Here is a 14,838-nt window from a genome sequence, read left to right on the forward strand (position 1 = left end):
TGATGTGCAGCAGAATAATCAAGGCGCGTGTGCTTATTAGCCCTTTTAACATGGGCATGATCAGGCGGAAACCTAGTTTGGTATCAAATCCGAAATGCATGAACCTAGGAAGCACAAAGGCGAAACTGATCGTTCGTTGGTGGATCTATGAAATAATGCGTGAATTTTATTCTGGAAGTGTTTTGGTTTTGTTATCATATGCCAACCCGTCATTTTACATTGATGGGGTTCGCCCCTTAGAACAAAATCATAAAATGCCGCAAACCTGAAATCACGAATAGACATGCAGCGATAACACAAAAACGCCTTCGAAGTAAAAATTATGACTATTGTGACATCCCCGACAATAAACCATGGGTCACTCGAGCCCATCCCAGTTTTCGTGTATTTCATGTTTGACACCACATTGGGTAGGTCCCTATGTAATAATGTGACGGCTAATACGTAACATGAACATGACTACATGAGTACATGAGCACTTCAAACATGAAACAGAATTCAAGCATGAGCATAACACCACTGTTTTGACCATTTTTGGTTAAAAAATTGCAGCCTGATAACTGTGCTTGATCAGCTAGCATTGGGCTTCATGGACAAGCGTTCATTTCTTTTCGATGCTAGTATATTTCCTCGGCTTGCATGAGCTAAATCATCACCTTTATTAGGAAAATTAGGCTTTCTTTTAAGACAGCTGATGGCATATAGCATAGTCAATGTGGTAAGCACGACATAGTGCTGCGTACTATGCCGTACCTACCATATATTCTGGCATACCAGGCAGTACCTGGTGTCGTGGAGGTCAAAAGAGAGATAGGAGCCGGAACTGGAAATATTTATAACAAAGACTTGATGCGAACCTTTTGCATGACTGGACTTCTGAGACCAGAGGCTACGTTAAGCAGTGCATGATATGTGATCTCTGACTGCTTACATCCGATCGCGTGATTCCAGGTCAACGGCAGAATTTGGGGTGAAAGTTCAACATGCCGCAATGCTCGGCGCGGTCCTTTCTGCCATCTAGTGTCGTCTGACCTTAAACGGAATGTTTCACATTCGAAAATGCATCAGGTATAATGAAATCTGCTCACTGAAAACTATTGGTAACTTTTAAGTGGAAAGGCTGCTCTAGACAACACAATTTCTTTATCCAGTAACTATGCTCCTCGATAAGCCATTGTTTCATTGCAGCATCGTACATTGCACAACGTTGACTGCAAGCCGGTTGACGTCTATATATCTGAAAATCGGTCTCACGATCGTCAGATATAAACGACTCAACAACCATTTTTTCTTAGCCTTGATCGCCGTATGGCCAATGAAATGACAGGATTTGAATGACGTCTTTATGGCGTCGTGGACACCTCGGTGACCTTTAAGTGGTCTGCACGCAATAGCTGCACATCTTCGTGGGCATGTAGCTCAGAAACTAGGTGGGTTTAGGTCTTACAAACGGCAACGATCTAAACTGCGCCAAATGATCTTAAGGATGGCTATTTCAGATAAAACCCCATACAAATGTGCAACACTTCCTTTAAGAGCGGCCGCTTTCACCAGCCGACGACCATGTCCATCAAGGGCAAAAAATAAAAAAGAATCACAAGTTTGTTTTACAGCTTGTGTTTTGCTGCCAACCACAACGCAAGATGCAGTAAAAACATCACCAAAGGTTTGGTAAGGCTGGTCAAAATGTATTCGGCTGTCCTTCGGATCGACAGTTGTAATTGCGCAAACCACGATTATAAAATTCAGGGTGACATTCCCGATTACCCACAGATGTTGCGATTGCTTGCAATCTTGGCTTTCCCTGCCTAGGCATATGGTTCAACGTCGGTTTTCAAGAAAACATTCCACGGTAGACCGGAACATTTTTTTTTTGCACTTGTGCTCAGGCTGGTTGTGCCAAAATATGGATATCGTTCTTGTGCTGTGCCACACTTCTTTCTCCTCTGAGTAGGTTAATGCTGTCGTTTTATTGTCGTTTTACGTTCTATTTTCACGTGCGCTGATTGCATGGCAATGCCTTCCATGGCGCAGTTGTTCAGTTGCAAAGTAGCGCAAGGTGGCTTGGGCGCTCAAAAAGGGTGGCTCTTATGTGTTTCAAAAAAACGAATCAAAGTGCAAAAAGTCATTCTAAGATCTAAAACCAATGGCTGCCATCACTGAGCATACTGAAGCCCACCTACTAGCTCACATACGTCTCTACTCTGTCACATACGAATAACAGCGGCTAAGCGGAAGGCCAAACTTTTTGCAACTCATTTTGTCCTGGAACTAAATCTACACCGCCCTGACCAAAACCAGTGGCCTCGACTACACACAGCATTGCTCGCAGTCTTTTGTGGCACGTCTGGAACGGTGCTTGACTACGACCAACGAACAGATTTGCTCATCATCATCGCCCCACTCCTTGACGTACATGCCGTGCCAGCCGCGCTAGCCGCGTGCTAGCTGCAGACAGCTAGCCACCCTAGGGAAGGGCAGCATGGGCCGAAGCAGCGGATACCCCTGTAGCATCGGCAGCACGGAAGATGCACTTAATATGTCAAGATTTTGGACTTACACTTTCTGTAATGGCTGACTGTGAGGTGATGCCAGGTATCCTTTCGTTCAAAGGTCTTGGTGCATAAAAGCCTTTAACCATCACACAAGGTCTCCATATCTACTCGTGCGATAAGATATGTAGAGACGTAGTGGCTTGTCGTTCGTACATCTGTGAGTATTACAGTCCTGGTTATATGCCATAAGATAGCCTTAAATAAGCCAACGCCACACGTGGCCGGATTGAGACTGATACCGTGTTGACTGAGCCTTTTCACATTGCAGAATGATATTACGCCCAGTGGCCGCTCCAGGACCTAACTCATCCGCCTGTTGGTTGTTCCAGTACGCATGTCAGGCTGCCTGGCCGACCGAGGCAGCCTGGATCCCGGCTGCCCACACTGCCACTGCTTCTGTTACTGGCACTGCACGGACAGCCGTCTGCGGGGGCGCGTGGGCCTGTTATCCGAGTCACCATCACCGACCCGCAGCTTCGGCCCGGCTGGCCAGCCCCAGCCCAGCACCCAGGTCAGGTCGGGTCACCGCCGGGCACGGTGGGTCAGGCCGAACATATGGCTCGTCTGACCAGGATAGGTTAGCTGGGATCCGGTTATGAAAAGGCAGGACGACCTGGCCCGATCCGGTTATGTTAGGTCTGGTTAGAATAGGATGTTTCGGTTCATCAAGAAACTGGCACCGATTGGCAATCATCGCGTCTGTAACTCAGGCACTAACAGAAAAGCTGCCTAGCCAACGTTGTACTATCTTTCTGTTTTTACAACGTCACTGCAGAAAATGTGAAAAGGTGACTTAAGCCGTTGGCACGCGATATCAATTACCTGTCAGTTAGTTGATGGCAGTTATCGCCATTGCCTTATCAGGTACCTGCTAACTTATCAGATCTAACGTATTTTTACGTTAATTGATCATTGTTATGCTATATGCATGGGACAGCTTTGATATATCACCAGATCATTCTCAAAGTGCTCGCAAATAGCACTTAAGATCAGCCTGCTGCGTGGTTGTGGATCGCACTGATAACTTCCGGAAAACGAACAAGCCAAAGTGGCAATAGCGCGATGTGCATGAAACATGCTTATTCATTTTCAAGGCAAGCTGCGTTTTGAACACTATTTTACGCATTGCACCCGAATCATACTGACTGGTGAATTTCTGTGATCCACAATACCTTACATTACCGAAAGGAGCAGCTTACTTTGCCCTGAAAAGCCATTTTGTTCTTACTTAGGAGGATTTAATTGGTAGCCTCGGATTATTTGGGTGTCATATTATCGGTTTTGTTATCGCGTGACTACATTGAAAGCATACTATGTGATAAATGCTTCACGTTACGAGGCGATGTATACTGCCCTATACACACTGCAACATACTAATTTATCGTTTATGCCGAATTTCTTCTGATAATTAATTATAACCAATTTTCGTATCTGCTTCTACTAAATTAATCATGACTAATTCATTGCATGTTTAGTGCTGTAGTTTTCAGTCCATGTGCGTTGCAAGGGCTCAGAAATCGCGTCGCCCATCCAAGTGACACGGTATAGATGGCGCATGGCCCACTGTGATCAAATGCCACATAGATGGCACTGCCGTTTGCTTTTCTGCGGGCTGAGCGCAGATTAGGCAGACACAATTCATATCGCTCTCGGACACTTTTCGCATTAGCTAAAGCCAGGTAAAATTTCAACAACAAAAAACGTTAAGAGGGCAGGGGAAAGGGCAAATGTCATAAACCATTGCCATTTTGCGGTGCTTATCGCTTTTTAGAAGCGTTTGCAGCAATTTCGGCGCTTTACTTGAAATCGAAACAGTCATAGGTAGGGGAGCGGACGGTGCAAGGCAGCTCCAAAGTGAAGCGAGCGCAAACCATACTTACCAGTCATTTGCGTTTTTGCGCTTTACGCATTACTAAGGCATAAGGCATTACTACAGCATTACATACATTGCTACATTACGCATTGCTACCTACAGTAGTAATGGAAATTACGACCAGCCAGTCGCATCACACTATAGAGTTCCTACAAGAATAAGGCTGCTACTACATGGAAGACAACACAAAATAATCATTAACAGGATGTGTTAAAAATTTGTTTCCATGATCTCTTTCTCTGAGTTTGTGCACATGAGCATGATGATCGAATGGAAAAACCCGTGTGCAGGCGGTGAAAAACATAACTGTTGACAGCAAAACCATCGATTGATTTTTACCAGAAATACCAAACTGAAAAACATAGCTGGGGAATACACCGACAGCCTAGATATTGACCCAGCGGATCTTAACATGAGTCACTGTCGAACTAGGAGAAATCATCTCCGGTCAGCAACCATGTCGAGTGGTAAGATGTAAGCCATGCTCGGTAACGTGCATTGTATCGAGCTTAGGTCACTTGCAGGACCTCACACCAGCCCCCTGGGAGATCCAGGAGTCACCGACCCTAACCTATAACGCTATGATGTGATATGGTAGGGCCAATCAAGCATGCGACCTAGACCCCAAAGCCTATGAGAACGCCAGAACTTGTAAGTTTATGGACTTAGTTTTCCTGCAAATTGCCAGCAGAAGATACCACAGAAGCCGGAGTTCTATGTCAGATCCCCATGAGCTAAACCAATCTAAAGGGACCACTTTATCTTAACCTAATCTAACCTAACCTGACCTAACCAAACCCAACCCAACCCAACCTAACCTAACCAAACTGAACCGAACCGAACCCAACCCAACCCAACCCAACCCAACCCAAATGAAAACGAACCGAACCGAACCGAACCGAACCGAACCGCACCGAGCCAAGCGGGACCGAATGGAGCCTGAGGCTCGGTTCGGCTTCCTAGCGACTATGACATACGTTACAGCGTCTGTGCCTTAAGCATTGGGCGGCAGCGCGCACGAGGCGCAAATTTTAACACGCGTTCGGGTGGGGGGGGGGGGAATTGGCCCCCCTGAAGGATTTTTCCACAATGGTTTGCGAACGGCGCGGCCTTTGCCGCGCCAAATTCTTCATATCGGTAGACAGTAATATAGCGGAACGTTTGGTAAAAAATTAGATTTACCTATTAAGGTCGTTGACCTATGTCAGGTCAAGGTCAGACCATAGTTTCAGCGAAGTAAATTTCTAGGGAATCGTTCAATCTGATGCAACAACAGAGAGTTAGACGGAGCCATACATCTCTGAGATGCTTTCTTAGGCAACACAAATATTGAATAAACAAGATGCGTTGACCCAAGGTCGGGTATGAAGGTCAGACCAAGATCAAAACCAACCTGTTTCATCACTCTAGGGCTTGCTGTGTGGGGTAGGTTCCGGTGTTCATTTCGAATTTATTGATCACAGGAACCGCATTATACATCTTCCATGGACTTCTTAGAGATCAGAACAGTTCATTGACCTAAAATGATCCAGCTCAGCATTTTGTTTTTAGAGACATACTAACTAGCGTAATCCTTGTCGCTTATTCACATGCAGCACTCACATTTTTTGCATGATTTTGGTCACCATGACCCTAAAAAGGTAAAAAAAGGTCACTGACCTTACATGAACATGTGACCTTTTGCTTAGAAGCAGTTAGCTAGGTTCTGGGGTCCCTTTGGAAAATAACGTGAACTTTGACCTTGTTTGACCTCATTTGACACAAAAGTCATAATCTACTAACCTCAAACTTTGACCTAAGTGAGTTTACGTACAGGTCAATACACCCTGTAAATTTGGTGTCTCTAGCTCTCTTAGTGGCCGAGATCTCGGGGGGTCAAATTGACTTCCCACCCGAGCGAAGGGTATCTGACCGGTCACCCGGACGCGTGTTAAAGCCGACCCAAACGCAGCTACCATAGAGAGACGGACATGTAAGAGCTTCACACCCATGCGGGTAGGCGTAGCACCCGGCCTATTTAAAAAATTTTGACGTCACAATAAATGCTCTTTCATATTATCATTAACACGCGCCCGGGTGGCCGCCTAGGCATCTCTCCCTCGGGTGGGGGGTGGGGGGGGGGGGGCAATTTGACCCCCTGAGATCTCGGGAACTAAGGAAGCTAGAGACACCAAATTTACAGGGTGCGTTGACCTGTACATAAAATCACCTAGGTCAAAGTTTCAGGTTCCTAGGTTGTGACTTTTGGGTCAAAAAAGGTCAAACAAGGTCAAGTTCCAGGTTGGTCTCCAAAATGCCAGTCTCCAGAATCTAGATAACCGTTTCTAAGCAAAATTTCAAATTCTCTTTCAAGGTCAGTGACATTGCTTGGCTTTTTGAAGACCAAAGTGACAAAAATGATACAAGATTGCTTTGAGTTTTGCATTTGACTAAGCAACAAAGATTACGCTAGGCAGTATGTTCCTAAAACAAAACGTTGACCCGGGTCATTTTAGACCAATGGCCTATCCTGACCTCTAAGAAGCCCATGGAAGATGTATAATGCGGTTCCTGCTATCAATAAACTCGAAGTGAGCACCAGAAACTATCCCATACAGCAAGCCTTAGAGTAACAAAACAGGTTGGTTTTGACCTTGGTGTGATCTTCGTGCCTGACTTTAGGTCAATTTAGCTTGATCATTCAACTGTTGTGTTGCCTAAGAAAGCATTTCAGGGATGTACGGCTTTGTCTAACACTCCGTTGTTGGATCAGATTGAAGGATTCCCTAGAAATTGCCTTCACTGAAACCATAGTCTGACTTTGACCTGCCATAGGTCAGCGACCTTACAAGGTAAATTTAAATTTTTGGCACCAAACGAGTTGCTATTCAATTTTTCACAGCTATGAAAAATTTGGTGCGGCTACGCCGCGTCGTTCGGAAACCATTCCGGAAAAACCTTTGGGGGGTCAATTTGATCCCCACCCGAGCGCGTGTTAAAGGAATGTGCTCCCGGTGGAGAAAGTGGTTCATCACCACCCAAAGACAAGGGTTGTGGGAGTATTACACTTACATGTTTTATATTCTGGTGTAGCGCTGAGCTTTCCTTAAAAAGAAGAATAACTAGATGGTGCTTGCATCTTATCGGGCCAGTGTTTGGATCAAAACTTACTCAATTATTGTAACGCAAAGAGAGAATTCTTGGCAAACATAATTATTCTGTTAGAAACAAGGAGGACGGGGAAGTTTCACCCATTTCACGCAACCACGTCGCCCTTTATGCCGAGCCCAGTTCACTTGCTATTCTTCACATGGACTCTTGGTCTTGGTCTTGGTTGTTATTCTTGATTAAATTTCTTCCGTCAGCAATTTACCGTCTCATACATTTTGTTTCCATATTTATGGCTCATGATCATGATTCCCTCCATATTTTGTGTTAAACATTTTTCATACCGATACATTTATATCTATCTCAGTTTATATATTGATGTCCTACTAATCGAGTTTTGACACTATAACGCTGACAACGTTGACGCTGACACTGACATCAACATTGACCTTCCTGGCATTCACTTCTGTCATTGTTTATCTATCTCGACATTCATCCCCTCTATATTTATCCGTGTAGATATTCTGTCTTTGATTCTTTGATTACTCATAAAGATGTCTCGTTCGTTTTTTTCCATTTTATCATTTCATGATCACCACTTTGTCCACTAACCAACACATATAACAGGGTCTGCTGTGTTATCTGAACCCCAATAGTGCAAAAGCACAATTTCTGTTCCACGGTAACATCTCTCAATAGTTCATGACAAAACTTCTGCAATCTGACAGTACACAACTAGGATAGCGTAACCTAAACGATGATGGGGGACATCAATGGAGATTGCGAGCCACGAGTCACGACCTGCTTGGCTAAATGGCATTGTTTGATGACTCCAGACTGTCCACGGCGTCTGCACGATGTCCACGCAGGTTGCAGCCGCTGTTACGCTGACCTCGACGGCGCAGCAGACGGACTGCGCCGTGACCTGACATGGCTGGCTGACTGGATCATCGAGCGGGTCAAGCAGGGCGACTTCTTCCTGGAGAGGGACACCTTCTTAGCGGCGCTGCGGAGAGCGAGCGCTCGGGCCCGATCGCTGCGGGACAAGGTTGTCTGGTACACCGGCGCAGGTGAGACTCCCTCCCTCCACGGTTGATGGGAGAGGCAGCCAGTCTTCGACAAGTGTTGGACGTAACCAGGCACCCCGTCTCTCTACCGAAAATAGATCACAAAGGTAGCTCGACAGCTGTTGTTAATCAATTGGGAAATGTGTTAATCAGATACCAGTCCACCTCAATCAACTTACTTTAAGGAAAGATCTATCGGCGGGAATGGTCGACTTGTATATGATGTCATGAACGAAATCAATCTACAGGAGAACTCGGTCCGTTTATAGCAGTGGATTTCGAGGCAGCTTTTGAAAGAACCTCGAGAGCATATTTAGGAGCAGTTTTAGGGCAGGTAAGTTTCGGCGCATACTACACTAAAAGGATTAATATCATGTGCCTAAATAAACGCATTTTCTGAGGCATTTTACTACACGTATTTTTGTGGTGAAAAACAAGTTACCGGCACCAAAGAATACGAGGCGATCCTGTTTCCAGTTGCCTACGCAACGTGGTTGGCAAATGATTGGCATTCAAACTATCACGAACGTAGAGGTCTGCATGAGTCAATACCCTGATAACATATTGTTTTTAGCTGGATAGTTGATAATTTACTGTGCGGAGTTTAGCCAAACCCGCGGATTTCTCCATGCAGTCTGGCGTTAAGCTCAACTGGAACAAAACAGTATGCATACCACTTGGGGAGGGGGAGACGGATACCAAGGGAATCTTTGGATACATTTGTCAAATGGGTAAACAAAATACAAACTTCAGGCGACCACTACAGTCGCGGGATTCATCAGAGCAAGGAAGTAAATTTAGAAAGGCAGCTTCCACAGCTAGGAAATGCTCTTATCACTCCATCGGGATGTTTAATAAGGATAAATGCTTTGCTCTTCTTAAAACTAGTACACATGTTTATGGCTGTTATAAATATTTATCCAGCACACTAAAGAAATTCAAAACTATTTTACAATTTACTGCAGAACAATGAGAGCTCAATGAAATAAGCTATGCACCCTGTTTTGTGGAAGTATGCTGAGCTGCGGTCATTGACTGTGAATCGGGTGATTTTAAGGCTCGTGGCTGGTGCTGATCAGCGGAAGTAATGCATTGCAATATATTGGAGAAAGAAAAAACTTGCAACACATTGCAATGATGTATGTAATGAAGCTGCGTGATGTGGTGATGTGCTATTATGTCGCCGTGTCTTGCGGTCTTAGCATATTGTTTTCGTGTCTCATATGTAAATGTTAGGAAGCTCATGTTGATAACAAAGCTTCCTGAAAAATCAATAAAGGGCGCCTGGACGTCTGTAATGAGTCTGTAATGAGCCCTAAAATTTTCGAACCACTACCCTCTTACTTAGCTTGACATTGTTCCTGTCTGCTGAAGGACCCCTCTATTTGCTGACGTATAGTTTTGCTATCCCAGGAGCCAGAAAACGTCCTATGTTTCTTTTGCTTTGAAAAGCCTGCATCCGATTGGCCGGTATTGGCTCCCTGCGGAGCCCAGTGAAGAAGGGGTGAGGGGATATGCACCCGTGCTCCCTCCCTCTCCTCTGAACCAGCCACTGGCCACCAGTGTCCCGTGCAGGGTCATGTTTACATCAAAACCTCGTAGGAATACTGCAATATGAACAGTCAACAACAGGCAAAAAGAAATACAGCACATGGACCCGGGAGTAAAATCGCATCTATGAATGTAGGTACCCCAATCACTTCGTGTTTACAGACCCATCTCCTAAACATACTCGGCGCAGGAGGGAGTCTATCTGTCGGCGAGGAAAGTCAGGTCGGTCGACTTCCAACATAACTAGGTTGACATTATCGGCCCGTTTGATATTCATCTATTCGTATCAGATGCTTCCCAGGCGAAAGGTAAGATCATATGCCACGTGCTTCCTACGATTACAGCACCAAACCATGCATAAAGGAGCTGGTCTGGCATTTGATCGCCATTGGTATCGGAGAAGCCATGGTTTGACTTAGAAAGTTTTGTCACGAGAGGCGACACACTGCGATCATTGTCTGATGACACTCAACATTCGTGCAACATTAGAACATGCCGTGCATGAGATTTAAAACTGCGGCAATCTGAGCTGTAAACGCGAGTATGTGGGGCGTGAGCCGGGAATAAATCACCCTTGACCTAAAAAGATGCGATTCTGAGAATGATGTATGCTGCCCAGTGCAATATCTCTTGGATGAACGTCATGTTTATTTCCGTACGCCTTTAGAGTCAACAACTTGCAATACCAGGGAGAAGAGGCCATTCTGAACAAGGCAAACTCGTATTTAATCGTAAAACAAGGATGTTTATCAGCATATATTTAAACCGCATACACATGAACCGAATAACATGCGAGCTTGCTGGCTTTTGATTGCTTGCTTGTTTTAGATATGTTGATCACAGCTGTCATGTCATATTCTCAACCCATGTGTAGCGCTCATCTGCCAGGTTGTGAAACTGACTCACCTGATATGCCTACGACATACCCGAAACAACCATTATGTTGCAAAACAGAGGCTTTTCATACTTTTTACACTAAATTGTGGACTGTTTTAGTATCAGCGTAGTATGATATTGAATGCATGTGAGCAGGGTAAGACGAAAGACATCATTAGAGCAGTTTCAATGTGCATCAGCCTCACAGTTCCTCAAGGATTGCGTGCATCTAGTCTATATAGGATCAATCCACCTACAGCATCGGTAGGTTTTCAAGCGCCAGGAATGGCATCAGATTGGAAGATTAGAAATTAGCTCAAACGAATAAATGTAATTAAGTTATGAAGCTGTTCTCGTCGCGAATCATCACGACATTACCCTGTTGTCTACAGACGTGAACACCAAAAGGCACTGGCTGTCAAAGGCAACGCTCAAATTATCTTGGCTTCAAACGACAGCTGGTCATATCGAAGAACGGCTTTCAAACGCTACCCACGTAGCTGGCAAGCAGAAGGGTCACATCGTCAACGCCGAGTGGCAAATTAACTCTGTGGACCGAACTACTCAGGTATGAACTTAGCGCTACTTCGCTGTCAGTTGGTTTACGTCAATCCAGCGTTATCTGCAGGCTCCGCTGGCGTAACTACCATCTATCAGATCGTCTCTTCATACTTTTAGCCCTAGTCCGTTGAATTAGTCCTCAATTTCAGGTTCTTCAGAGTTATCTTCAGCTGGAGGGATTCACGTCCTTCAACAGGGCCCGGCAGCACCGACAGCAGCTGTTCTCAACAAGCAGCCGCCTGAGAAAACTGAGCCGCGAGGCAGCTGCTCTAGCCGACAGGTATGCGCTCTCCTGAGCTGCAGCCAGAGACGTCGCTGAGCCGTGGGGCAGCTGCTCTGGCCGACAGGTATGCGCACTCCTGAGCTGCAGCCAGAGACGTCGCTGAGCCGTGGGGCAGCTGCTCTGGCCGACAGGTATGCGCACTCCTGAGCTGCAGCCAGAGACGTCGCCAATATCTGATCCCCGCTAAATCGTTTTAAGGGATTGGGATGCCTGTCTAGTGCTTCATTACTACCACGTTGTTAAGATGTGCTGTGCCGGGCTGTATTTTGATACGCATACACTTTGTACACGTTCTTTTTATCTGTACTAAATTGCTATTTTATATACGCCCACGTCCACTGCTTTATGGAAGTTCGCTGCACTCATTTCCGTACAGCATACAGCGTTGAACTTGAGCGCAAAAGTACTCTAACCACAGGCTCATGCCCTTTTCCCGAATTGCCACTTTGACAACACAGTTCCACTGCCCAAATGCCAATTCTCGGAACCTTTTCTTAGCCATATGGACCGTGCGCTATGAGGGTCTGCTGATGCCGGTCATCCCCTTTACTGGCGTTGTTTTAACGACTTTTTTTGTTCTACAGTCACGTTGAAACTGCTGACACGCTCACCACCATTGGCCAGACTGCGCTAAGCGAAGCAACTGCAGCGTACAACATGTTAGCCACCCAGCTGACCGAAGACGGGCAGGCATCTTCGTAAGTGACCTAATTTGGATCGACGCCGCTGCAGCACCTAGAATATTCTAACAGCTCGTCCCCACAAACCAACAGGATGTAGGCTGTGCGTGCGAGCTGCGAAACCCGTCGTCGCTATTGTTGCCTATGGTTTAGACCAATTAAGAAACAAAATGTGTGAGCTTGGTCACCGCCCTAGGCACGCACGAACAGAACTTCTTGACCAACGTTCTTTTTACAGACCAGATCTAGTTGATCTGCGAGAAGCGTATGGGGAGCTGACGTTGCTTATGCAGCAAGTGCACGCGGGTTCGGCAGAGGCGTCAGCAGAAGCGGACTCCGTTCAACTGAAGTCGGTGCAAAGTCGCCAGCATGCGCTGAATCTATCGTCTGCAGGGGCTTCCGGCGTCCTTCTGGAAAAGGCACTCTTCGCCGCCGAACAGGTGATATCCGATAATTATCTTATCTTAGCACGCAAGGCATCCCAAGTAGAAACTTATGCTAACATAAGTTGTTAAGTTGATTTGCGAGAAACATTATGCACGTAGATAGGACAATAGTAATAGTCTTATTCCTCGGACGAAAACCAGTAGAATGGAGATATAGATGCGTTGATGTTTCGGCAACGTGCATTTATCAAAACGAAGAGCAGAAATGAATTTAAAATTCACTTATGATAAAACATTTTGCATTCACTTCCCCGCTTTGTTTCAATACATGCATGTTACCGAAATATCAGCGCATCTATCTCCATTCTTCTGCTTTTCTCCGAGGAAAAAGGCTTTCCCTGCTATCCTATCCAAATGGTAACATGTTGTGCAAGTGCCACATGCATCAACGAGACTAAATGAATGGTTACGATCTCCATATTTTCAGATTTCTTTAATGAGTAAGAATTTGTCCGAAGGTTACAAAAATGTCGCAGGTAAGGAAGGTGAAATATTGAAGAATTCTTCACTTGCGGAGACGAACTTGAAAAGGGCAGCTCTGGCAAGAGGAGATATTGGTAAGTGGGGGATGGAAACTCACTGCGAGTGTACGAGCATATGCGAGTCATTCGCTGATTTCACTCATATTTCAGTCATGGCCGCTGGCCAATGCCACCACCATGGCGGTCAAGAACGCCTTCTTAGTTGTCGCAAAAATGCTCCATGTCGCACATGCTTGTTTGTTCGACATCAACACGGAGCATAACATGAGTACGGCATCTATAAAAGGGTTGTTGTGAGGCTAAGTTCTTGTGGGAGTCCGGGCTTTGCCTAACTGCGCATAGTTTCCAGATGAACTCTGGAATAGGGCGGACAGGGCGAACACCGCAACATTGGCAGCCGTCGAGACAGCAGAAGATGTTCTTTTGGGGGTGAAGGATACAGCTATGGACCTGAACGGTAAGCACTGATCATCGTAGCCAGCGCATGTGATGCCATCTCAATGAGTTCTACGCATGATCGGTCGCGCGCATTTGGTATGAATGGCGCGTTCCGCCGCGTTACCCGCAACTGAACTCCATCGGTATTTTACGAGCTCTGCAGAGCTTTTAAAACAGGACAGCCCTCCCGTAAACCCATGTCGGACCGAATCAAGCCCCGAAAGCCCCGAACACACTTCACCATGCGCAACATGCTGATGACCGAGATCCGAGGTTCTGAAAGCTGACGCCGATCACTCCGCGTAGACTTGGAGGAGCGGGTGGCGCGGGGCAGCGCCGAGGCGGCGGCGGCGCGCGCCCGCCTGCCGGCCACCAGCACGCTGCTGGAGGAGGCCGAGGGGACGGCGGAGAAGGCGTCGGCCGCTGCCAGCGCCGCCGCCGCGCTAGTGGCCGCCGCACAGTCGGAGAAGACGGCGTCCCTGGCCGATCAGGTGGGCTGGGGAGCCGCGGTCTCCTGCCACTGCGTCTGAGATGTCCTGGCTGTGACAAGAGAGATAGGGTCTTGCCTGGTGGGTTGGGGCTCAGCACTGTGGAGGGAAATGCGTTTTCCTGTAGCCTTTACAGATGTTTGTCCTGAACTGCTTATGCGATTGTCGCATGTCAATGTTTATCTTGAATCCGTCGGTGCCGCCAACAAGACTGCAAGGGGCGGTCCACCGCAAACCTCGGTCCTTACGTGTGGAGAAACAATGCAATCTGAAACATGGCGTCTGGAACGCAACACCATCTGCATCACTGTGGAAGCTCTGGTGGCCCTTCGGCTCGCTCTGAGCGACTCACATCAACCGCAAACTCGGGTTGTGAACTGGGCCGAGCAGTTTTAAAAGTGCGGACGTGCGGGCCGCCGGAGCGCCTGTTTGGACCTTTTCTGATGCGTGT

General features: G+C 46.5%; 1 long non-coding RNA gene across 1 annotated transcript; it reads left to right on the plus strand.

The window, feature by feature from the left end:
* Positions 1-10,898: 10,898 nt before the first annotated feature.
* LOC119103359 (uncharacterized) lies at positions 10,899-14,251 on the plus strand. The gene is made up of 7 exons (XR_005094749.1): positions 10,899-11,577; positions 11,720-11,850; positions 12,438-12,551; positions 12,772-12,973; positions 13,407-13,536; positions 13,811-13,918; positions 14,206-14,251. It is a non-coding gene; the product is annotated as an uncharacterized LOC119103359 (long non-coding RNA).
* The last annotated feature ends 587 nt before the right edge of the window (positions 14,252-14,838 follow it).

Source organism: Pollicipes pollicipes, unplaced genomic scaffold (genome assembly GCF_011947565.3).
Source record: "Pollicipes pollicipes isolate AB1234 unplaced genomic scaffold, Ppol_2.1 Scaffold_5724;HRSCAF=6776_pilon_pilon_pilon, whole genome shotgun sequence".
Lineage (NCBI taxonomy): Eukaryota > Metazoa > Arthropoda > Thecostraca > Pollicipedomorpha > Pollicipedidae > Pollicipes > Pollicipes pollicipes.